Genomic DNA, 24109 nt, shown 5'->3' with positions numbered 1-24109 from the left:
CTGAAACATGAAACACTGCTGTACCAACACTATTAGTCTGTGATGCTGAAAGCCTACAGCTATAGTGTAGAAAAACAATACTTTATAAACTTTCTACAGGCAAGCAGTCAGCTGCTGCAGCTGACAAGTGAAAGACCAAACTTTCCATTTCCATGGAAATTGACTTTGGATCTTTAAAAACAAAGATTTCAAAGTCTAAAACAAAACACTACATTCCTTGTATTTTTTGACCCCACACCCATTTCCCTGGGAATTAGGAGTAGCAGCTAAATTAATAAGACCTCTGACCCATCAATTCATTATTTGTTACATTTCCCATTTTCACTCACAGAGATGGGCATCCTCTCACAAATCATAAAGCAATTGTATCAAACTGGCCATGGTAATACTAGACAGCCAGTGATGTTCTAGAAATACAACAGTGTTTTAGCTGGCAGATTCTGGAGCACTGATCGTGTAATAGTTACATGTGTTATAAGCAGCTAGCATTCCATTCATATTACACTGTAAATTCAAACAGTGGTAAACTGAAAGTCACCTTGTTACTAGTCCCACTAGACATAAAGGCATTAACACATTATGACCCAATTGTTTTTATTGCTAAGATAGCCCACTGGCAGCCAGAGTTGCATAGTAACAGAAGAACTCTGGAATTTTTTTTAAATCATAAAGATATCTCCATGAAAGATTCTTAAGCAAAAGCTGAAAATGCTTATCCTAGTTTCACCAATCTGAATTTTCTCAGAAATGGAAACAGAAGCCCCTAGCTGCAAGTTAAAGAACTGGCTTGTCAATTTCATCTGCAAGTTGCTCATTGACAACTGAAATACCACTTTGCAAACAGTGTGTCTGGCTTCTAGTTCATGTACCATATGCTGGGTAACAACAAGATCCCATGGTTCTAAAACTAAATGGGCTCTTTATTAAGAGAACTATTTATAGAGGTGTTACAACTGTAACTCGCACTCCGGCCATTTGCAGAAAGACAGACAGACTTACTTCCCGACGTCCCACGCAAACTGTTCCTGCCAACTGCAATGCAGGTTGCTACAGCTCCTGAAGTCTATAATACTAGTTGTTAAGGGACTATGGAGAGTCAGAAGAAAGAGTGAGATGGCACCCTCAAAACAGCTACCTTCAGAAGAGTCAGGGTATTGTAGATAGGTTTGTAAGTAGCCTACATTTGTCACTGAAACACAGCCTTGGACCCGGCTAGAAATAAAAAGCAGAATTGAAAAGTTTTTAAATGGAGTGCTTCTTAAAGAAATCACAAGGTAACAATCAATTTTAAAATATTACTTGAAACATTTTATAAAAAAAGTTCCACAGCAAACTTGCTATGTTTCAAACATATAAAGTGAACTTCCCTGCTGACAAGGACTGAAACCTAAGGCTAATCCTACCCTCAGGCTATTCAAGTGTAATGGGACTCAAACTACCCAGCCAACTTTACTCTACTGCAGTCCTTGCTGTACACATTAATAACTCACCAGGACCAGATGCTTCAGAACTCTTGGGTGAATACCAACTCAAATGAGAAATTGGAGGACTCACTGTAGCCTGTAACCTATCATTTAAATCAGCTTCGTACCAAATGACTGGAGGATAGCTAATGTGACGTCAATTTTTAAAAAGGGCTCCAGAGGTGACCCCGGCAATTACAGGCCGGTAAGACTGACTTCAGTACTGGGCAAACTGGTTGAAACTATAGCAAAGGACAAAATTGTCAGACACATAGATGAACATAATTTGTGGGGGAAGAGTCAACATGGTTTTTCTAAAAGGAAATCATGCCTCATCAACCTACTAGAATTCTTTGAAGGGGGTCAATAAGCATGTGGACAAAGGGGATCCAGTGGATATATTTAAATTTTCAGAAAGCCTTTGACAAGGTCCCTCACCAAAGGCTCTTAAACGAAGTAAGCTGTCATGGGATAAGAGGGAAGGTTCTCTCATGGATTGGTTTCAGAGTAGCAGCCATGTCAGTCTGGATCCGCAAAAAGAACAGGAGTACTTATGGCACCTTAGAAACTAACAAATGTATTTGAGCATAAGCTTTCATGGGTTACAGCCCACTTCATCGGATGCATAGACTGGAACATACAGCAAGAAGATATTCATACATACAGAGAACATGAAAAGGTGGAAGTAGCCATACCAACTGTAAGAGGCCAATCAATTGAGATGAGCTATCATCAGCAAGAGAAAAAAAATTTTAAAGTGATAATCGAGATGATCCATAGAAGGTGTGAGGATACTTAACATGGAGAGATAGATTTAATTAATGGAATCATGGATTGGTAACTGGTTAAAAGATAGGAAACAAAGGGTAGGAATAAATGGTCAGTTTTCAGAATGGAGAGAGGTAAATACTGGTGTCCCCAAGGGTTCTGTCCTGGGCCCAGTCCTATTCAACATATTCATAAATGATCTGGAAAAAGGGGTCAAAAAAGTGAGGTTGCAAAATTTGCAGATGATACAAAAACTATGCAAAATAGTTAAGGCCCAGGCAGACTGCTAAGAGCTACAAAAGGATCTTTCAAAACTGGGTGACTGGGCAACAAAATAGCAGATGAAATTCAATGTTGATAAATGTAAAGTATGCACACTGGAAAACATGATCCCAACTATACTGTACTTACAAAATTATGGGGTCTAAGTTAGCTGTTACCGCTCAAGAAAGATCTTGGAGTCACTGTGGATAGTTCTCTGAAAACATTCACTCAATGTGCAGCAGCAATCAAAAAAGCAAACAGACAGTGTTGGGATTCATTAAGAAAGGGACAGATAATAAGACAGAAAATATCATATTGCCTCTATATAAATCCATGGTACGCCCACATCTTGAATACTGTGTGCAGAAGTGGTTGCCCAACTCAAAAAAGATATATTGGAATTGGAAAAGGTTCAGAAAAGGGCAACAAAAATGACTGGGGTATGGAATGGCTGCCATATGAGGAAAGATTAGTACGACTGGGACTTTTCAGCTTGGAAAAGAGACAACTAAGGGGGGATATGATTGAGGTCTATAAAATCATAACTGGTGTGGAGAAAGTAAATAAGGAAGTGTTATTTATTCCTTCTCATAACACAAGAACTAGGGGACACCAAATGAAATTAACAGGCAGCAGGTTTAAAATAAACAAAAGGAAGTATTTATCACACAACACACAGTCAACCTGTGGAACTCCTTGCCAGAGGATGTTGTGAAGGCCAAGACTATAACAGGATTCAGAAAAGAACAAGATAAATTCATGGAGGATAGGTCCATCAATGGCTATTAGCCAGGATGAGCAGGGATGGTGTCCCTAACCTCTATTTGCCATAAGCTGAGAATGGGCTGGGAAAGGGGATGGATCACTTGATGATTACCTGTTCTGTTCATTCCCTCTGGGGCACCTGGCATTGGCCACTGTTGGAAGACAGGATACTGGGCTAGATGGACCGTTGGTCTGACCCAGTATGGCCATTCCTATGTTCGAATGGATAGAGTGCTTCAGTTTTCACACACCAGTCTGACACCCTTTCATAAGTACCAATTCCACTTTATATTTAAATAATGAACAGATCACAAATTCTGAAAAATTAAATATACAATTTAACTCCTCAGGATTAGGCCCACTGTTAGCACAGAACATGACAAGACAATCCGCTTTTATACATCAGCTTAGTGTAACACAGCATTGCATTTGGTTGCCCATGGTATTACCTGGGATGCAGAACATGTGCTATAACATTTGTATTGCTGTGCAAGGGAAATATAGATCTTTACGTTATTGGGATCAATGTAGGGATAATGCAGTGAAATTCTATGTTTTATTCTGTGTTTCGCAGCAGATCAGACTACGTGATCCTAATGGTCAGTTTGGGTCTCAAAATCTAGCACTAGTATGTAAAATAACTATTATTACAATGCATTTGCCTGTGAATCCAAGGCTCTCTCTTCCCAGAGTTTACATTTGGTTTATTTTTACCTTTCATTTCAATGACAACGTGAATAGGTAACTCAGAAGGAGAGAGAGAGAGAAAAAAAAACAACCCAAAAAATGTTTTTTAGTAGTGTTGCAAGTTGAAGAGAACCTTTAGGTACCAATGTACCTCAAAACCATTGTGTGTCAACAAGCATTCCCCCCCAATTTATTATTTTAATTATTTTTAAATCCCTGGACCACATGAGCAAGTCTAGACAAGATAGGGATTTTGACTAATCCTTTCTCCTCCCCCACCCCAAACCCCTAAGATAAACTTTATGCAAGCAGGTTAGTGTTACAGGGCATAGGCTATGAGAACAGTGAAAATGTGAAGGACTCTGATCAAATAAATTTGCATTTACATCTAGCACTGAATTTTACTTTAATAGTAAATAAAAAACAAACCCAGCAGCTTTTTTCTGACCACAGAAGTCTGTCCTAGTTACCCTGTTTTTAGCAGATTAAACTTAGTTACCCAGCCTTAATACCCTTGTTTTTGAATTAACCATCTGTTCTGTAGCATTTAGACAGATAGACCCAGAACAAGTAGAATGCCAACATAGATTTGTTTTACACCTGAGAGATACATGACAGATATGTTTTCAAAAGGGCAAAGGCACCATCTTTCTAGAACATGTAACCTTCCCACCAAGGAAGTAAGCTATAGTCTCTTTGGTCTGATTTTATCTGATTAGCACAAAGAGCCCTGAAGAGAATGGTAATTATATTTATTATATCTTTTAAACTAATTAGCATGCTGAGAGAATAGCCATTAAAAATACATCTACAAAGCAGAAGAAGTTGGATATGTCTGAAGGGCTTTTTAAATAAGATCCCAACACTTGTAGGTCAGACACAGATATCTTAACCTAGCTCATTTTAAGAAGATTGCCAAAAAACAACACAAGCCGTACAACTGATGTACATCAATTGTGACAAAGAGTATGTAAAATTCTTAAGTGAAAATGTACATTGAAAAAGAAATAGGGTTCCACAGGCAACATGATACATATATTTTGAAGCATCTAATGTAACTTGAAAAGACATGGGCTTCTTTCCCATTCACAGATGTGTAAAGAGAACAGCAAGGATGCTCAGCTGTTTACAGCTAAATTAAAAAAAAAAAGTTAGTTAAATACCAATTGCCTTTGCTTCACTGAGTGCCCATGCTTGGAACAGTAATTTGGGGCCTCCAAATGCTCGTGTTGCATCAACTAGTCTATTTCCCCCCCAACCCCCCAGTAACAAGTGCCCTCCACCTGACTCTCTCCAACTTCCAGAACTTTACTGCAAACATTTATCCCATTACTCCCATTCCTTCAGCTGTGGACTCTGACAGTATTTCAAGATATCATTAGGTACCCCCCCACACACACACACACCAGTCAATTTTGCTCAAAGAAGGAAGTACAGGGTCTATATCACCTTACAAAGGTAAAGCCACAGAACCTATAGCACTTATTCTGCCTTCCCAAATCATCCTTTTTATTACCTTCTCTAGAAGGACATATGCACAAGTGCCTCAAAAATCAAGTGAAATGATAGGCAAATTTAAGCTAATGGCATGTTTTTTCAGCCACACCTACATGAAAAAAAATCTGTTTGCACTGCATTGCAATCTGGCTTGTTATGGCATCTTCTGATTGCAAGTCATTTTTCCATTACTTTGTATTCTTAGAGTAGGACTTTCGAAGCACTCAGCACTGGGATAACTTCACTCCTATTGAACTCAAAAGGAGTTTTACCATAGATTTCAACAGTTAGACCAATGCTGAGTGCTTTTGAAAATCCCTCAAGTTTCCACAGCTAGTCTCTTTTCTTGGATTTTAGATTAACTTTTAGTGAAATAAACCAGCCCGTTTGACTGCCTATACTAGAAGCTAATTTAAACAGCTGCATCAAGCCTTGGCCATTTACAGGGTCTGCAAGAGATTACAATGCGGGAAAGCAGCTGCTCTTTGTGACTCCACCAGCAGCTAGAAGCACCAGTTACCTGTCATTTAGAGAAGGAAAGCAGAAGCACGCACCTCAGCATTACCAATGCCAATAATTATGAATATCAGTAGAGGGTGCCAGAGTATCTCATGTGCCCACTGCCTTTTTCCCCCTGGAGATTAACATTTTAGGTTCTATAAAATACACTTATCTGCTGCCTTCTAACCCAAAAATGCAGAGCCAAGAGTTTCAGCACTGAGTATGTAAAGACAGATGTCTCAGCACTTTTGAAGATCAGACTACTTATTTAGGTGCCTGTCGCGGACTACACTGGGGGCCTGGCAGGCTACAGCTAAGCAGTTGTCTTGGGGTGGCCTTGTTGGACAGTCAGAGGGCCTGGTGAGTTATAGGATGTCATCCCCCAGTCCTCCCCACATCCTCTCAGTTGGATGGAGGAGGAGAGAAGGGTAGGAAGAACCAAGCCCTCCCTCTCTATCAGGTCCCAGCCCAGGTGCCCAAGGTGAAAGAGGTAGGGAGAGTCTCAGACCCCTCTTAGCAGATATATCAGACTGGCTTCCCCTAGTCCACTTCCTACATCCCCTGTTCTCTTCATATTGGAGCACAGTCCCAGTCCTCTGCTTCCCTCTCAGTAGAATGTTGATCACAGTGTCCCAACAGTTCAGATAATCAGCTGGGGCTTTCCAGTAAACTTTCACAGTCTAGTCGTTCCCCTTTGTCAGGGGGAAAAGGGGTCAAGCCCTGGCCAGGTCTTACCCACAATCCAGACACCTCCCTTGTAGATTGCTCTGACTGAAGGAAGGCAGTCAGGGTGCCACCTTCTGGGACTCTCCCCTTCACCCCCCTACCCCCATTTCACTGTCAGAGTTCCCTTTTTAGCAGGTCCTCCATGTGGAGAATGCTCTGCAGCTGCTATGGGGCAGGGCCTTTTAGCCCAATATTGCTTTACCACTCCCTTAGCCTTAGCACAGGGTCCGTAAACCCTACCAGAGTGGCTAACTATAACTTTGGAGCCTAACCTAGACCAAGATTTTTATAGGGAGGAGCCCCAAGTCTTCAATTCCATAATTTTCTGCCAACTTACATTTTCTATTAACAAATGTGAGAGGGAATGCAAAAATGAATCTCTTTTAGTTTGGTTTGCTTGCTCTAGTGTCACTTTTCTCTAGCATAATTCTCAAGTCAGTAAATGTGTGCATATATAAAGGACGAAGAGGGTGAATTTCCATCTGAAAGATTAACCAATCCACAAAGGTCGCATTAAAATTACTCTCTCTCAAAGTTATGTGTCATTACTTTTATTAACAAATTCTATCCCAGCACAGCTTCATTAGAAAATTAATTTCATAACTGAGTTCTAACAACATAGAACTAATCACAAGGCATCAATCAGATATTCCCATAATTTTGTTCAAAATATCTGTTCTACTACTACTTTGTAGTCAGTGGCTGTGAAAGGCCAAAGTATGTTGCCTAAGGAGTGGGGCATGTCTATAACTGCAAAAGATAGTGTGTGTAAAGACAGACTTGGCTGTCACGTGAAATTGTGAAACAGTCTGTAACCTGCACAATGAATAATAGAGTGGATGCTGCTTTTCACAAAGGAACTAGTGTCTGAATAAGCAGACCTGACATTCTGGATCCATTATTAACAATTGCCTTCTTGTCTGCAGCGTCGGTCAAGCATGCAGCACACCTGCTTACGAGATTGGTCTTGTTGCTTCCGTTCTATGGAAGGGTCCATATTTTTGATTCTTTATTACGGTATTAATTAGGTGTATTTATGCATGGAGTACGGGGGTTTAAACTGCTCCTCCTTGTTGTTCCTTTGATTAAAATATATAATATCTAATATAGGCAGCCAATATTAGATAACAGTGTAATACGTGTATTAAGTAAAGCAAGGACTGGCAGGAAAAAAAAGAAAAAGACCACCTAAATAATTTGTAGGGAATTTCAATATGTGATAATTTATAGCAAACTCTCCTAAATACACAATCTCTTGTCTGATGCTGCATAGAAGCAAAGTATCACTCACTATGAAGGATTTCAGTTCCTGGAATATTTGAGCATTATCTAAAAAACTGGAAGTGGAGGAAGGGTTCCCCCTACATGAAACTTTTAACAAACATACTATGGTGCCCATGGGAAGGGCTGAGCTGACAGCCTTAGAAGCTCTTCGGTTATCAACAGAGAAGGAACACCACAGGCAATGGAAGTGTTGGTTGTGTACTGAGGGGAAGCTTATATACCTCAACCTTAACTTGGAAAGACCATTTTTAAGAGTGAGCGTAATTAACCCTAAATAGCTATTAAATTCTTGGCCACCCTTTATGAAACGGCCAATAAGGGGATCCAATTACAGCCAATTGTGATGATAGTTTTGCGATGTGCACACCTCTCTTCTAGGAAGTAGACCTGCAACCTTTAAGAATTCAAAACACAGGACATCAAATCTACATTTCAGACATCATGAACTTGGGCCAGATCTGAGCCAGTAACCTAAAGATAAAAGCTTGCATACGCTGCAACCATGCAGTTCCTATAATTTACTTTTTGCGGGGTAGTATTAATTAGTGGAGAGGCAAAATATAATACAGTTCAATGTTTCGTATATTTTCCAACATATTCCAAAGTGTCAACACAATAAACCAGGCACCAATGCATTTTTTTAAGTTTTGTATTACATATTCCTTGTTAATGAAAATGCATTTAGTGTATTTACTAAGTCAAGCAAATGCCTAATCCTAAGTGAAAACACCTCTTCATAAATAACTTATCAAGAGTCAATGGCAGGTTTGTCAAAACAAAGAAAACAGAGCACAATTCTGGATTGAAAGGAAAGCATCAGCTGACCTATCATGAATGATAAGCCAAACATCGGTGCTTTCACTTCAGCAAAATCAACCAACTCAGATTTCATTCTATACAAATCACGTGGGTGCCTAAACCTACATTACAATGTGTTATCAGCCTGATTATAAACTGCCCCCACTTTCGCTAGTGTACAGGCGATTCCAGCTACAATGTACAAGCACAAACAAAATCAGTGCAGTTAAAGTACCACACATATGTAGCACCTGAAGTAACAAAAAGGATTAGGTTCCTTAGGCCTGGTCTACACTAGGGGGCGGGGTCAATGAGAGATACACAACTTCAGCTATGGGAATAGCGTAGCTGAAATCGAAGTATCTTATTTTGACTTACCTCCTGTCCTCATGGAGCAGGATCGACGTCCGCGGCTCCCCGTCGACTCCACTATCGCCGCTCGCCCTAGTGGAGTTCCGGAGTTGACGAGAGCGCATTCGGGAATCGATATATCGCATCTAGATGAGACACAATATATCGATCCCCGATAAACCGATCACTACCCACCAATCCAGTGGGTAGCGTAGACATACCCTTAGTTTGCACTGCTCACTGGTCTACAGAAGATACCACATATACAGAGATATTCGAACAGCTGTTTACTCCCCCCCCCACGCCTTTCTGTTATATGGATGTGTACAGATACTTTAGTACTTTAAAACCTCAACTTTTAATTGTTATGTTAGAGTATCTTCCAGAAAGCGTGTATGTTTGTTCATAAAATCATATGCCAACAAAAACACTGCTAATTATTGGAGTTATACATAACCCAACACCTAAAGCTATTCTTTGACTATGTACCTGCTAATGCTGTGCAAGCAGCTCATTTAATATAAAGCTCTTTTATTTTTAAATGAAAAAACGAGACTTAGTTAACTCAGAATTAAGGCTGCTCAACTATTCCTCCCACCACACACAATACCAAAACTTAACCAAGGAATTGTAAGGTAAGGCAACATTTACACCCTATACCAGAGGACGGTAAACTACAGGATGTGGCCCACAGGACTCTCACCTCTGGCCCCTAAGCTCCTGCCAGGGAACAGGGTCAAGAAAGGCTTGTGGAGGAGCCAGCCCAACTCTCCAGCAGCACGGTGAGTGGGACGGAGGCTAGCCCCTGGTCTCTCCCCTTCTGCTCCCCTCCCTCCCTGCCTCAGTTCCCCCCCGAGTCTGGGCAGCATGGCTACAGCTCTAGCTGGGCGGCACACCTATAGCGCCATCAGACCTGGTGCTCCAGGGCGGCGCAGTCAGGAGGAGTTCAGCGAGGGGGTGGAGGTGGAGGAAGGGCAAGGAGCAAGGGCGGTTGGAGGATGGCAGTCAAGGGGTCTGGGCTCTGCTGCCTGGGACAAGGACAGAGCAAGCCAGCTACGCGAATAGCGTAGCTGAAGTCAGCGTATCTTAGGTTGCTTTACCTGGCCATGAGGACAGCAGTGAGTCGACTGCTGCCGCTCCCTTGTCAGCTCTGCTTCTGCCTCACGTGTGCGGTGGAGTTCCAGAGTCGACGGCAGAGCGAGCAGGGATTGATCACTACCCGCTGATCGGCAGGTAGTGTAGACATACCCTCAGCCTCACAATGAGCTCTGTATGGGCAGACTTCTATGCCTGCACAGAATTTATTGCAGGAGTAGTATTTTAGTATGCATTCAAAGAGTAATAGTTGTACAAGATTAGGCAGAGTACGCTGTATTTCATATATAAAGAGGTTTAATCCCTGCTTTAAAGACTCAGTCTAACTCCATTACAATTAATGGAAAGACTTCAGTTGATCTTATTGGGTGTTCAATTGAGTCTTACGTGCAAATGTTAAGATTAACAACAGTGCCTCAATAATTAATGAAAGTCCGATTTTCTTTATTAAAAACTGGTTTACAGAAGTCAATCTAATGTGGGAATACTCACCCTCTCGTTTTAAAAAGGAGGTCTATGGATAGTAGCTTTTCATGATAAAACGAGGATTCTTGTACTCTGCAAGATTATTCTCAAATTCAGTTTAGTATAGTAATACACACACAATACATGAGTCAAATGCAATACAAAATAACACTGAGGGTTTGGTTACTAGTTCTTAATGCACTTCATCTCACAGGAAAAACAATGCAGAAGCTTCAGCACAGGGAGTTGGTGGCCTAGCTACTACAATGATTGGTAAATGCTGTTTGTGTAAAAGTAACACCACTGTAACACCTAGGATCAACAAGGTGCACTAACAATGCAGTAATAAAAAGTACAGCCTCCTTAATTTGCACTAATGGTACGGACACTGCTGCAAATTAGCACATCTGTGCTAATTCAAATGTGCTATGTCACAGAACAACCAAATCACAAGACTGACAGTTGTAGTTTATTTACTGTCAAATATTTTGTAAACAATAACAATCTTAGTAATTTGTGAACTCATACCAGCACTCTACTATTAAATATTGGTAAGAGTCAGAAGTACAAGTTAGCCATGTTTATGTTTGCAAAGTTCTACTTTATTAGAGACCACTTACTAGAATTTATCTTGCTGATTTGATCTCTCATTTGGCTTGAATGTGCATTTGTTAATGATTGGTCCTGTAGACTAACAGTTAACCAAAAGTCAAAACCAATAAACATGTATACATAAAACTGTGGCTCAGTGCTCAAATAATGCAGTGATGAGCACTACAAAACACACTAAGAGAGAAGAAAGAAGTGGTAGTTACACAACTGGAATCAACTAACGATCAGGAAATTAAGGTTTTAACATTTATTTAGGATCTGTGAAAAAAGTGTTACAATTTTTTTTGGGGAGGGAGACTGAAATTTGGCAGCTATCTTTTGCCATTATCATTAAGCTGTTTTGCAAGTACAAACCATATGTCTCATGTTTTATCACCTGTTTCAATATTGTTCTTTGTTTTGTTTACCTGGGCAGGGATCTCACACAGTGCTCTGGCACACCGCTTGTTTTATTGTACTTTCCACAGCCCATGAAAGTACTTGACTTATTTCTCCTCAAAGTTCTGCCAATTTGAAAGGAAGATAGTTACTGTTATGAATACAGAGCACATCCCCTCCTTGCTCAGTGTTATTTTATTTCCACCCCTTATCCAAGCACAAGACGCCTTGAAGTTTGTGTCGGTAATTTAATGCTTCTGCTTTCATAGAACAGTTGAAAAGTATTTAACAGATTCATCAGCTGACCTGACCATAGTCATCTGCAAAAGTAGTGCTGGGAAGCGGGAGGAAATGTGATTTACATGATTTCTCTACAATGCTAATTATTATTTATATTGTGGCAGCGCATGGAGCACCAGTCATGGACCAGGACCCCACTGTACAGACAGAATGAAAAGACTCTCCCTATGCCCCAGTTTAAACATTAGGTGTTTGCATCTTCTAACACACACTTAGCATGCAACACTAAACAGGAAAGACCATTTCAGTCTACAGTCAGTAAACACTGGGTCAACTGTACACTTTATACCAGAGAATGAGGAAAGAAAAGGCGGCCTTGCGGTTAAGTCATTGCACTAGGACTCAAGAGATGAGGCTTCAGATCCCAGTTCTGTCTCACACACGCTCCTTTTAGCCTTGGCAAGTCCCGTGGGACTACACTGCAGAAAAAGAGAACCACAACAGTGAGTCTCAAAGCTCAAGTCAACTGAATTAGGCTTGCAGGACTCACACTACTGGTTATAAATAGCAGTGTAGACATTTGGGCTCAGGCTTTGAAACCCAACAAGAGGGGTGGTCTCAAAGTCCAGGCTCCAGCCCAAGCCTGAATGTCTAAAATGCTATTTTTAGCCCCGCAGCCAGAGCCCGAGTTACATGCAGTATTCTGATTTATTTAAGAAACAAGATCCAAATTAATGATAGGGGAAAAGGGAAGACAACCTATCAGCTGTCAAGTTGTGACATCATTATCCACCCCCTTCACCTTAAAGCTGGAGTAACCTCCTGGCGTAACAGACGGGAAAAAGTGAGAGTGAGATATCCTGGCCATCACAGAATAAACCTCCCTTCTTGTTATACTTCTATTTGCATTCACATTGCAGGTAAAAGGAGATTTCTGCTGTATGGCTTCATATGAACATGTGCAAGAGAAAAAAATTTGCTTTCTAAAAAAAAAAAAAAATAGTACATAATTGTATGCTATTTCACTTACACTGGTTATGCTGACAAATAATGGAGAGGTTCATTTGAAATCGTGTCATCCAAAGCAAAAATACAAGTTGTTCAGGACATCTGAAATACTTGTACAATCTCTCAGATAACAACTGGTCAGAAGGTACTCTGTTCTCTAATGACATTGTCTGTTACAGACACATTCAGTGGTGAAAATCTAAAGAGTGTATCAAGAGTTGAAAACATTTCTTGAATGCATATATTTAAATATTCATACCAATGTCTCACACACAAAATCTAGTCATCCACTTTTGCCCAACTCACACATTAAAATAAATAATTTTATGATAGTACAAGAGTGGAGATAAGCAATTAGACTAGAGGAACAATTTAGACAAACAGGCTGAAAGTATGCAGCGTTATAGCCATGTTGGTCCCAGGATATTATATTACATCACCCACCTTGTCTCTCTCTTTCATCGGACCAATTTCTGTTGGTGAGAGAGACTAGCTATCAAGCTTACACAGAGCTGAAGAAGACCTCTGTAAGCATGAAAATTTGTCTCTCACCACCAGAAGTTGGTCCAATAAAAAAAACCACCTCACACACCTTGTCTCTCTGATAGGCTGAAAGAGCAGTTCTCAAGCAACTCAGAAGCCATGTGTTTGAGACGGATGATCCTGCAAACACTTTCACATGTGTTGAACCTTAAGCATGTAATCAGTTCAATTAAAGTCTATGATGATTTATATATATAATTGGAGATATACCAATCTCCTAGAACTGGAAGGGACCTTGAAAGGTCTTCGAGTCCAGCCCCCTGCCTTCACTAGCAGGACCAATTTTTGCCCCAGATCTGTAAGTGGCCCCCTCAAGGATTGAACTCACAACCCTGGGTTTAATCTTACTCACGTAGAGAGATTTGTAATTCAGTGAAAAGGCAAAACTTCTCTTTGTTATTCAGACATAGCAAAGACGTCTTTTCGATCTTTCATGAAAAATGTCAGTTGCTGGAAAAAATGTAGTTAGCTTCTATAGGTTCAAGATGCAGGTCCAAGATTTTAAGTCATGTTTACCCAATAAACCTGTCGTCCCAAGAATCACGAGCGTTCAAACCAATGGAAACTGTCCATACAAACTGTCTCACGCTGAAGCCGATTGAGATACAATAGCATCACATGCCTGGCAGACAGATCTGGGAGCAGGTACATTGCTCAGTAACATGAAGATTATTAAATGGAGAATATTTGTTACTTCTCCATAAATCAAGTCTGATGCTCAGTTTTTCAGCATGAAGAAAGTATATTTCATTTTCCATGCCTCTCTTCTGAGACTACCAATATAAGAATCAATGTGAAACAATTGTGGCAATTTTTGTAATCTATAAACTTGAATGAGACCAACTCATTTGACATTGATTGCAGGACAGCAATCAAATGGTAACAAGGTTTGGTCATTATATTGACCTAGGTAGCATCTGAACTAGTGACCTAGAGGTGAACAACTTAATAGCTTCTTCCATTCCCAGTCTTATGAACCATATAGTCACACAATGTCACTTTTTTGGTATAAATAAGGTCCTTATCAATCTCTTATTGTAGCTTAGGACTCACAAGCATTCCAAGTCATGGGGACAAATAAGAGCTGATGAAACTGATTCTTATTTTTCCATTGTTCACAGCTGTAAATAAAATACATAGGAAAGTGCTTAGCTAAAATATAAAGTTTTCTAAGAGTGGTTTTCAGGATTATTTTCCAAGCAGAATGCTTGATTTTTTTGTGAGAGTTGAGGTTCAGTAATTAATATCCAGTAAGTGGGAAGAATTCCTTAGAGAGTTCTCAAACCAAACGTGTACATTTATACTTAGAGTAGTTCACGTTTTATCTGAGGAGATGTTGGCATTTGAATTTTGATGTTAGTTTATTTTTATTTTATTTTTTATTCCTGGCACTTAGTGGTTCTTTTCTCCACATTCCCTTTCTATTTATGCAACAATGATTTTGATATGAATAATCTGTCATAACTTTTTGCCAGATACCATGAGTATCTCATTTGCTATTTTATTTTCCCTATACTGAAATCCACCGCATCCAATCCATTTTCTTCTGCATTTGTCACCCTATGATATGTATCAGAGGGGTAGCCGTGTTAGTCTGGATCTGTAAAAGCAGCAAAGAATCCTGTGGCACCTTATAGACTAACAGACGTTTTGGAGCACGAGCTTTCGTGGGTGAATACCCACTTCTTCAGATGCATGTGGTGGAAATTTCCAGGGCCAGTATGTATATGCTAGAGGAGAAACTGGTTCTGTAGTTGGCAAGCCATTCACAGTCTTTGTTCAATCCTGAGCTGATGGTGTCAAATTTGCAGATGAACTGAAGCTCAGCAGTTTCTCTTTGAAGTCTGGTCCTCAAGTTTTTTTGCTGCAGGATGTAAATACCTTAAGGTGAATGGCTTGCCAACTACAGAACCAGTTTCTCCTCTAGCATATACATACTGGCCCTGGAAATTTCCACCACATGCATCTGAAGAAGTGGGTATTCACCCACGAAAGCTCGTGCTCCAAAACGTCTGTTAGTCTATAAGGTGCCACAGGATTCTTTGCTGCTCCTATGATATGTAGTTTTCATCTGTTTTTATTAGCATGTCTTACAACTGAGGTTGCAAAATAGCTTCAATTAAAATGCTCTTCATTCTGATATGGGGTTAATTCTCAAGATCTAGGGTTAATTTGGGGGAGGTGAAAGTGGAAATGTATGCTGTTTCTTACTCATCATTATTGATCAATATTATTGTGTGGCATGTAAAGTAATATATACGGAAAATATTTACACACCATAGTAATTTCTGTATTAAATTAAAAATAATTCAAGGCAAAGAGGTACAATACCATGTATGTAGTTGTAAAACGGAGCGAGTTAACACTTACAAGAAATCATTTGAAAAATAAACAAAGGTTGAAAATTAAAGGAAAACCGCAGAAAAATGAAAAACAATTTTATCAAGTACACAAAGTCAGTGAAGGACCTAAGAGAAAAAATTGCTAAAATGTTCTTTGCTTTAGTTTTTTCAAAGGAGGATGGAAAGACCTGCTAGAAACAAACAAATCTCCTCAGAAGAAGAGAGAACATATACCGGAGGAAGAGAGGACCATGACGAAAGAGGTGCTCAAGAGATTATCCATATATATTATGTACATCTCCTAGTAAAAGAAATTGCAAAAAGTTCAGGATACACCAGAGCAGAAAGGATTGACTGTGCTGCTGAATGCACTGAGCACACCAACCGTGCACTAATTTAAAAAGTGTTAACAGAACAATAGTAGGTGCAATGTAGAATCAACAGCGAAGGGGTTAAGGAGATTCAGCATACATTATAAAAGGCAGACTATACAGTAAATAAGTAATTGGATAACAGAGACCTGGAAGATACGTGGGAGAGGAGATTTACAATGGATAAAGAAAGCGTGGTACAATGAATGGGGCACTTATCTGGGAGATTCTATTTCTGACTCTGCTACAACCTGCTGTGTGACCTTGGGCCTCTAGGTGCTACTGTAATACAAACAGTAATAGTGACAACTGAAGATGCTCAGATATTGAGGTCAGCGGTTTGACAGGGAGAATACAATTGCTAACCTGAAAGGGATCAGATAAGCACGCAAAACCTCTTGCCCATTTACATCTACAAGACTGAGCTGGAAATCTCTCATAGGATACCATACGCATGTTCTCCCATCTGAAATACTACAATGAATGTAGTTCTTGTGGTATTTTGGAACTTCTAGTCTCAGCCAAAAAAAATCAGATGTGAAAAAAAATGCCACTTGGATATTTCCGAATATAAAAGGGTTTTTTTAATTTCAGTTCCAGAGGTATAAAAATAGGTCTCTTCCTTACGCTGCTTGGCCAATCCCTAGTACAGCATGACGACAATTGGTATTTGGAATCAAAAGTTCTTCACCTTCCTATAAGATCAAGGACCACTGGAGTCCTGTGGTACTACAGTCCAAGTTCTGTGGCAAGATTCCTGAGGTTGCGTCACACTGACCAACTTCACAAAACTATTTTACCATACACCAGCCTTTGAAACTATGATCTAATCCAGGAGTTCTCAAACTTCATTGCACTGCAACCCCTTCTGACAACAGAAATTACTTTATGACCCTAGGAGAAGGGCCAAAGCCTCACCCCAGCTAAGCCCCACTGCCCCAGGTAAGGGGGCCAAAGCCTGCATCCCCCCACTCTGGGCAGGAGGGCCAAAGCTGAAACTTAAAGTCTTCAGCCCCAGGCAGGGGGTCTGCAACCTGAGCCCTGATGCCCTCCGGCTTTGGCTTCAGCCCTGGGCAGTGGGGCTTGGGCTTCAGCCCTGGACCTCAGCAAGTCTAAGCCAGTCCTGGCAACCTCATTCAAAGGGGGTCGTAACTCACTTTGGGATCCCAACCCACAGTTTGAGAACCACTGCTCTAATGAATTTCAGCATGTAGTTTTTGCTTGCTATCTTAGGCAGAGAGAGCAAGTAAATGAAAAACAGCTTGCTACGCTTTCAAGGCTACCAAGTGCATCAGAACATGGCACTACAATAAGGTTGCAAATATTTACCTATTTTATAATTTGCCCCACAGTTCTTTTTTTGGAGAAGCAAAGCACAACTAGGTTTAATGTATTCTGTCACTTACAGTCTAAAGCCAAAATGAAAGTTAATTTTGTGGGGCAGAGTTAAAGAGCTTGCTGCTATCTTATTAGTTATTGGAATGAAAGATGCCAGAAATAATTGTAAAAGACACAGTAATTTCCAGTCAGACTATTCTGTAGACTATTGCTAATTCATCCTTGGTTTGCCTACAGTTCTGGAGTTTGAAAAATGTTTCTAGCAAAGGGTTTCACCACAAAATCAGATCGCCTCTCTCCAATCCAACAGTGAGGTGGAAGCTCTGCACAACACTCAGCTGCTGTCCTCCATTAGTTTCTTTGCTCATCAGTATTGTTTGAAACACATGGCCTGCACAGGGTGTCCAATCTACATCACAGAAGCACTTTGCTTAGTAAAGACCTGATCTGACGCCCAATGAAATCAATGAAAAGTCTTCCATTGACTTCAACAGGACTTGGAGTAGGCCCAACAAAAGCAGATATGACAGACATAGGGAGCAACACTGATGAGTAAGGTGTTTAAAAAAAAGTCACTTTCTGATTGGCAATACACTTTTTCTGCCATACGTTTCTATTTGAATGTTAACTAACTTCAGGTACTAGTATTAATTAATATTGCTCGCTATAGATATTAGTGTTAAGTTTGTATGGCTAGCAATATTAACTAATAGTACATTTAAACAACTCCTATCTAGATTGCTAGCTACTTTTAAAAAAACAATTAACTCTGGCCTCTTTCCCACCTTTCGTCCCCAGAAATATTGTGACATGTACACACTGGATAACTTACTTTCCGTTTTTTTGCCTTTTCATTATTTCTTCCGCCTGTATTTTTGAGTCCAAAGGAACCACAGTGATGGTTTGCTTGTATCCTCTGCTTAAGCCTAGAGTGATGAATCACATTGCTTCTCACTCCAAAACCTCCTTTGTGTTCTGTATGAGGGTATGTAACCGGGTATGATTTGGGAGTCTGAAGTTTTTCTAGAGTTCTTCCATTTTTGTTGTCTGCTAGCTAAGGTAAATTGTTAACTCTAATTGTTTAATGCTGCTGGTTGGCATGGTTAAATTTTCTGTACATAAGTATTAATGCTGCTGGGTAGTTACTGTAAGCCTAATTATTGTTAGGTGTTTTTCTACAGGTGTTATTTTTTAAATGTTCAATCTTAACAAAACACTACCACCATTGAAATGTCCAGAAAAATCTACTCATTATTTGGAAAAATCTACTCATTATTTGGAACAAAGGATTAATACCTACCTCTTATATAGTGCTTTTCATCAGATCTCAAAGTAGTTTACAAAATATTGGTATCATTATCCGCATCTTACATATGGGGAAACTGAAGTACAAGAATGTGAAACGACTTGCTCTCAGTCACGCAGTAATCCAGTGGCAGCACTGGGAACAGAACCTAAGTGCCCTATATCCCAATCCAGTGCTCTATCCTATAAACCACACTACCCTTTTTTTTTTTTTAAAAGTGTGTGTACACTTTTTGCAAATGGAAGTTTCCCCTGCCTCTCAACTCCCACAGCTTTATGGAACAGCTGAATTTAATTTTAAAGCCACAATTTAAAAGGAAAAAAATAGTTTCTGGCAAGATCCTAAATCCCCTAAAAAACAGAAGTCTGAAACACTGTTAAGTGATTTAAAAGTCTAATGACCAGAAGATATTATTCTCTAATTTCTTTTCAATTCAGTTGAAGTAAAGCAGTACTTTAAACTTCCAAATGTGAAAGAAAGCACTGAAACTGCCCCAGCTACTTCAGAACTGGATGGTCCAGAGTCATGATAAAGGTGTCTGTTAGAAACATCACACGTTAAGTATTGTTGCAGTGAAAGGGCTAATAATACACAAGGTTATCTGTGGTACAACTATCAGAACGATACATTTGCCCTATTAAATGAATTCAGACTACCAATTTGAACCTAGAGGCAAAGGCAAAGAAAATTCAGGCAGAAAAGAATGGTGTCTGTACATCTACATTCACTCAACAGCACAACAGGGAAATAAATATATAATCAAAATTCTGAAGCAAATGTGAAATCCCACTATCTTAAAATACTAGAGAGGACTTCACTATAGCAGACACCTGAAAGAAGGAACCATCCACTGAATGGATAAAAGTCACATGAAAATTCTATATCAGGAAGTCAACAAATATAAAGGCAAAGGCCAATAACATTCAGAGTTACCTGCATGGTATGGAGTTTATTTTGGAATTTCATCTTCATGTAAAAAGTATCATAAAAGTCTTGGGAATCTAAGTACCTTTTTTACTGAGTCTGTTCTTCCATCAATGTGCACACAATTCCCACTAGCACTAAGAGCAGGAGACTGGACCCTCTACAGACAAATAAGTAATGCAAATAGGTTACTACATCAATGTTGCGGACCCCAAATATTCAAAAATGATGAAGTGTAGTTGTAGCCACGTTGGTCGCAGGACACTCTCACCAACAGAAGTTGATCTGATAAAAGATATTAGCTTACATAATCAGCTGACTCCAGGAATGGGGAATTTAAGTAAAACACCAAATAAAAATCACAAAACTTAAGATAAAATCTTGGGCTTAGCAGCACTGCAATATACAGACAGCCAAATTGATAGAGAAAATATACTTGATAAATATGCAGCTTATACAATTCAACAGAGAAAAACAAACACAAAGAAGAAACACATCCTCCATGCTCAAACTGGAGGACGATAAAAGAATTAGCTGTGATTATTAAGGTTTAAAGGACTTTTTGTTTCACAAGGTCTTTGGCAGAATGTGTTGGTTTTATGAGGATTTTCATTAATATTGTTTGATTTTTAAATCCCTATGATTTTTTGGTAAGCATTTGGGATACTTAGCCAATAAATAAATAATAAATAATAATAATAATAATATATAAATAAAATTCTAGTATTAGCAAAATATATGTATAATCAATCTTTTAAATTATGAAAGGAAAGGGCATCTCTACATGGCCTGTTTTTTTTCCTTCTTCTCTTCTCATTCTAATAATGCCATGTAAAGTAAAGAAAAAATTATTTACATAAATAAAATAGAGCACAATACCACCAGGAACTACGTAAAGTCATTATTATATCAAAAGGCATCCTTGACAAAGAGCCTCATCCTTCCTTACTGAAAAGAAATTTTGAACATCTTAACACTGACAAAATATGGAATTTTTAAATGCTAGCTTCCCTCTAGGTGGTCCTCCAAAGTAGGTTCCATTTCCAGATGTAATTGCTTGTCAGCCCTAACTGGATGCCTGCACAGTCTCCGATAGTTCTGTAAAGTACTTGAACAGCTGGATGGTACAGACCACTGAAACTAAACTCTCTTTTCTCTTGCCATGGCTCTCTTTCACTGCCTTCCTTTGAAGTCTATGCCACTGAGGAATCAACAACAGCTGAATAACATGTGTTATCATACAACATTGAATGCAACAACAATACTGCACAGCAAGATATTTTGTTCAATAATCCTGGACTGTAGGAAGAATTGAGATTTCTTTTGTTGGGAATAATCCCTTTTTCAAACACAATATTAGAGTAAACAAGACAAGCTAAATTAAAAGGTGACTTGATTACAGTAATGCATTATGCATATGAAATGCAACTATCCATTTTTTCCTTAAAGTGTAGAGAAGTGTTTCCTACTGAACTGCTGCTTAAGTCCTCACAGGCAAATTCCAAATGAAGGTCTTCACTTATCTGTGGCAACATAAAACTGAAAACTTACAATGATATGAATGAAGCACTACAGACTGATGGAGCTGTAATTACTGTGGGAGAATCACTGAATATTCACTTAAGGGAATGTAGATAATCCCATTTTCCTGTCCCATCTAAAGCAAATTCTGTGCTCTCATCCCAACATCTAAAACCAAGAGTATCACAGGGCTATCACACAACTTGACACAGGCCTGTAGAAAGAACCATATATTCTGCCAATGCACAAAAGATTTAGGCAAACTCCTCTTAATATAAAAAAGGAGACAATAATGTCAATTTCCTTTCACCAACTGGAAATAGTTCTGAGTTAGTTATGGACAAAATTTTCAGTTATGGATACTCAAAGTTAGACCTCTGAATGAAAGTCAGGCCACTTATTTTGGTGTCTCAGTTTGAACACTTTGGTCTAACTGTCCAGGTAGAATTTGGGGTTCTGATAGCATGAGATGAATGCATTGTCATCTTTAGCTGTAGGGATGACTAAAAGTCTAAAGGTGTTCCATACATACAATATTGTGATCTGATTCTGCAAAGTCTTCCTCCTGTAACTAGTTCTCCAATCACTACATCATCAGAATCTATATGATGACTGATCCTAAACCTTGCAGAAAAGCAAACATATGATATTACAACCTGCTATCTTCAGTGCACCCTGAAAGCTCAGAAACCAGAAGGCAAAACAAAGAACCCCAAATGTATTAATTTTTTTAAATTTCATGATTTTCAAGCCAATCTCATGATTTTTGTGACATGACTCAATAAGATCAGAAATCGTATGCATCAGAGTTGATGGCCACAGTCTAGTTCCTAGCTGACATTTCTCCACACTGCAATTTGGACTAATAAGTCTCCTTTCTGCAGTATCTGAAAAAAAGCTAAGAAATAAGAATAGAACTATTCCTTCAGGTCAGGTTTGAGATATAGATGGGGTATTATAAGTAAGTATGCACTGATATGGCAAAGCCATGCCTGCTCCATGGATAAAAAGAACTTCTGTCTCCAAGTGTCTCAAGCCAACACTAAAATCCCATCAGCTCATGTACTGCATATTACTTGCAAACCATGAAGTAAACTGTGTGCATCAGGAATTTTTCTACTTTGCAGCTTTATAAAAAAAACAATGTAGTACATGAACACACATGGAATATTCCAACAAATATGGTTCCTCGACTAGTATTCTAAGGCACTGTCATTTTCAAGCAAATATACTAACAAATTTGCAGGCAGTCGCTTTCAACAAAATGATTTTAGAGTAATGTACAGACATGAATGGAAAGCTCAACACCATCTCAGGTACAGATGGGTAGACCAGATGGGTATGGTCTATGTAAAGCTCCCACTGCCATTCAAGGCAGAAGTAGAAACAGAATCTATGCTCTTTCAGACTTCTGGAGACACCACCAATGAACGGAGTCCAATATATAGTTTAAAAAGATTCACAAACTTGTTGCCAACAGCATTTGCTATGTTCCCGATCTGTGTTCTGTGAACCCATTCAGAGTTTTTCCTTTTTGTCTCCTACGTGCCAAAGAACCATCTTTTTATTAGCTGACTAGTTTAAATAAGCAGGGTCAGCTTCAATGGGGATTTTCTCTCTTTCGGGGGAGCGAGGGAAGAATGGAGGAAGTGGATTTACAGGTTCTTGTCTAGCTGTAGAAACTGCACTACACAAATTATTTTTGTTATTCAGTAGTATGTCTTTCAGAACAACTCTGCAAATGAGATCTAATCATTTCTGTTCCCCAAGGACAGAATCATTGTGCTGTCTTTCATTGAAAGGATTGCTTTTTTATGGCTTCGTAATTTTCAAAATGTCAAGTCTTACCTATTTTATAATAAAATTTTAAAAACTAAACAAAATGCATTTGCTGAAAATATTGACCCACTCCCCTACCCCTTTCCCCCACAAAAAATGAGAAGGGAGGCAACAAATCAATCTGTAATGACATTTTCTTAAAATATATACAGGGGGTTAATGCAATATAACCAAGATTAAAACTGACTGGTTCAATTCTAGGTAAAATAGTTAGCATTTTATTTATGAATTATACACATTTTTTCTAAAATAATATAATCAGACCATCAGGTTAGTGTTTTCCATGTTAGCCATACAACAGAACTAAAAAAAAAAAAAAAAAAAAAAAAAAAAGTTTTTAACCAGGTATCTTCATAGAAATCAATAGATAATTGGTTTACTTTCTCTTTACAGTTGAGGACATATTTAAACTAGGTGCTGCCTATAGATGGTGCAGAATACGGTAAAGCACAAGCCAGACTTCATAACCTACAGTACAGTACACTTTGTCATGGATGTAATTAGCATCTGGTGATTTTTGTTATTATGTCAAGCGTTGATATCTTTGCAAGGGTCCAAATGCAAGATGTGACAGGTGTTATTCCACAGAGCATGCCAAACGTGTACCCTCTCTCCCCTTCATATTTACAACACTGATCAAATCTAAGGATAATACTGAACCTGCAATTTAATGTGTGGCTCTGTTGGTCACATCAAAATGACATTTGATTGAGAAGCAAAAGGAGTTAGCACACAGGAGTATATGACTCAAAAACTTGAAAAAAAAAATCTATTCCATATCAAGAAATCACCAATAGCCACAGATCTTTACAATAATCTTCACTACTGCATAAACCAAGGATCAAAATCCGCCTCCTTACCCCTTAAAGTTCCAAGCCTTGTTATTGTACATGATTCACTCAAGCTTTCCTCACACTCTTCTTAAAATCTGATCCACTCCCTGCCGGCAAAACAGATTTACTTGTAATCTTTTTTCCCCCTCTACTAGCAGAGAGTGGGGGCAGGGGAGAGGAATAAGAAAGA

General features: G+C 39.1%; 1 protein-coding gene across 4 annotated transcripts in view; it reads right to left on the bottom strand.

Moving 5' to 3' along the window:
- The window catches only part of RASSF8 (Ras association domain family member 8), a 140424-nt gene that overhangs the window by 115252 nt on the left and 1063 nt on the right, over positions 1 to 24109 (bottom strand). The window contains exon 1 of one of the 4 annotated variants that reach the window (XM_050969032.1): positions 23747 to 23880. The exons of 2 other annotated variants lie outside the window; for them this stretch is intronic. The gene's annotated coding sequence lies outside the window, so the exon portion shown is untranslated. Of the gene's footprint in view, positions 1 to 19811; positions 19887 to 23746; positions 23881 to 24109 lie in introns of those variants that run through there. One more of the 4 variants, XM_050969041.1, reaches the window with a different exon arrangement.

The sequence above is a fragment of the Gopherus flavomarginatus genome, chromosome 1 (genome assembly GCF_025201925.1).
Source record: "Gopherus flavomarginatus isolate rGopFla2 chromosome 1, rGopFla2.mat.asm, whole genome shotgun sequence".
NCBI lineage: Eukaryota > Metazoa > Chordata > Testudines > Testudinidae > Gopherus > Gopherus flavomarginatus.
The sequence above is the reverse complement of the archived record's forward strand: the minus strand, read 5'-3'. Positions and strand labels throughout refer to the sequence as shown.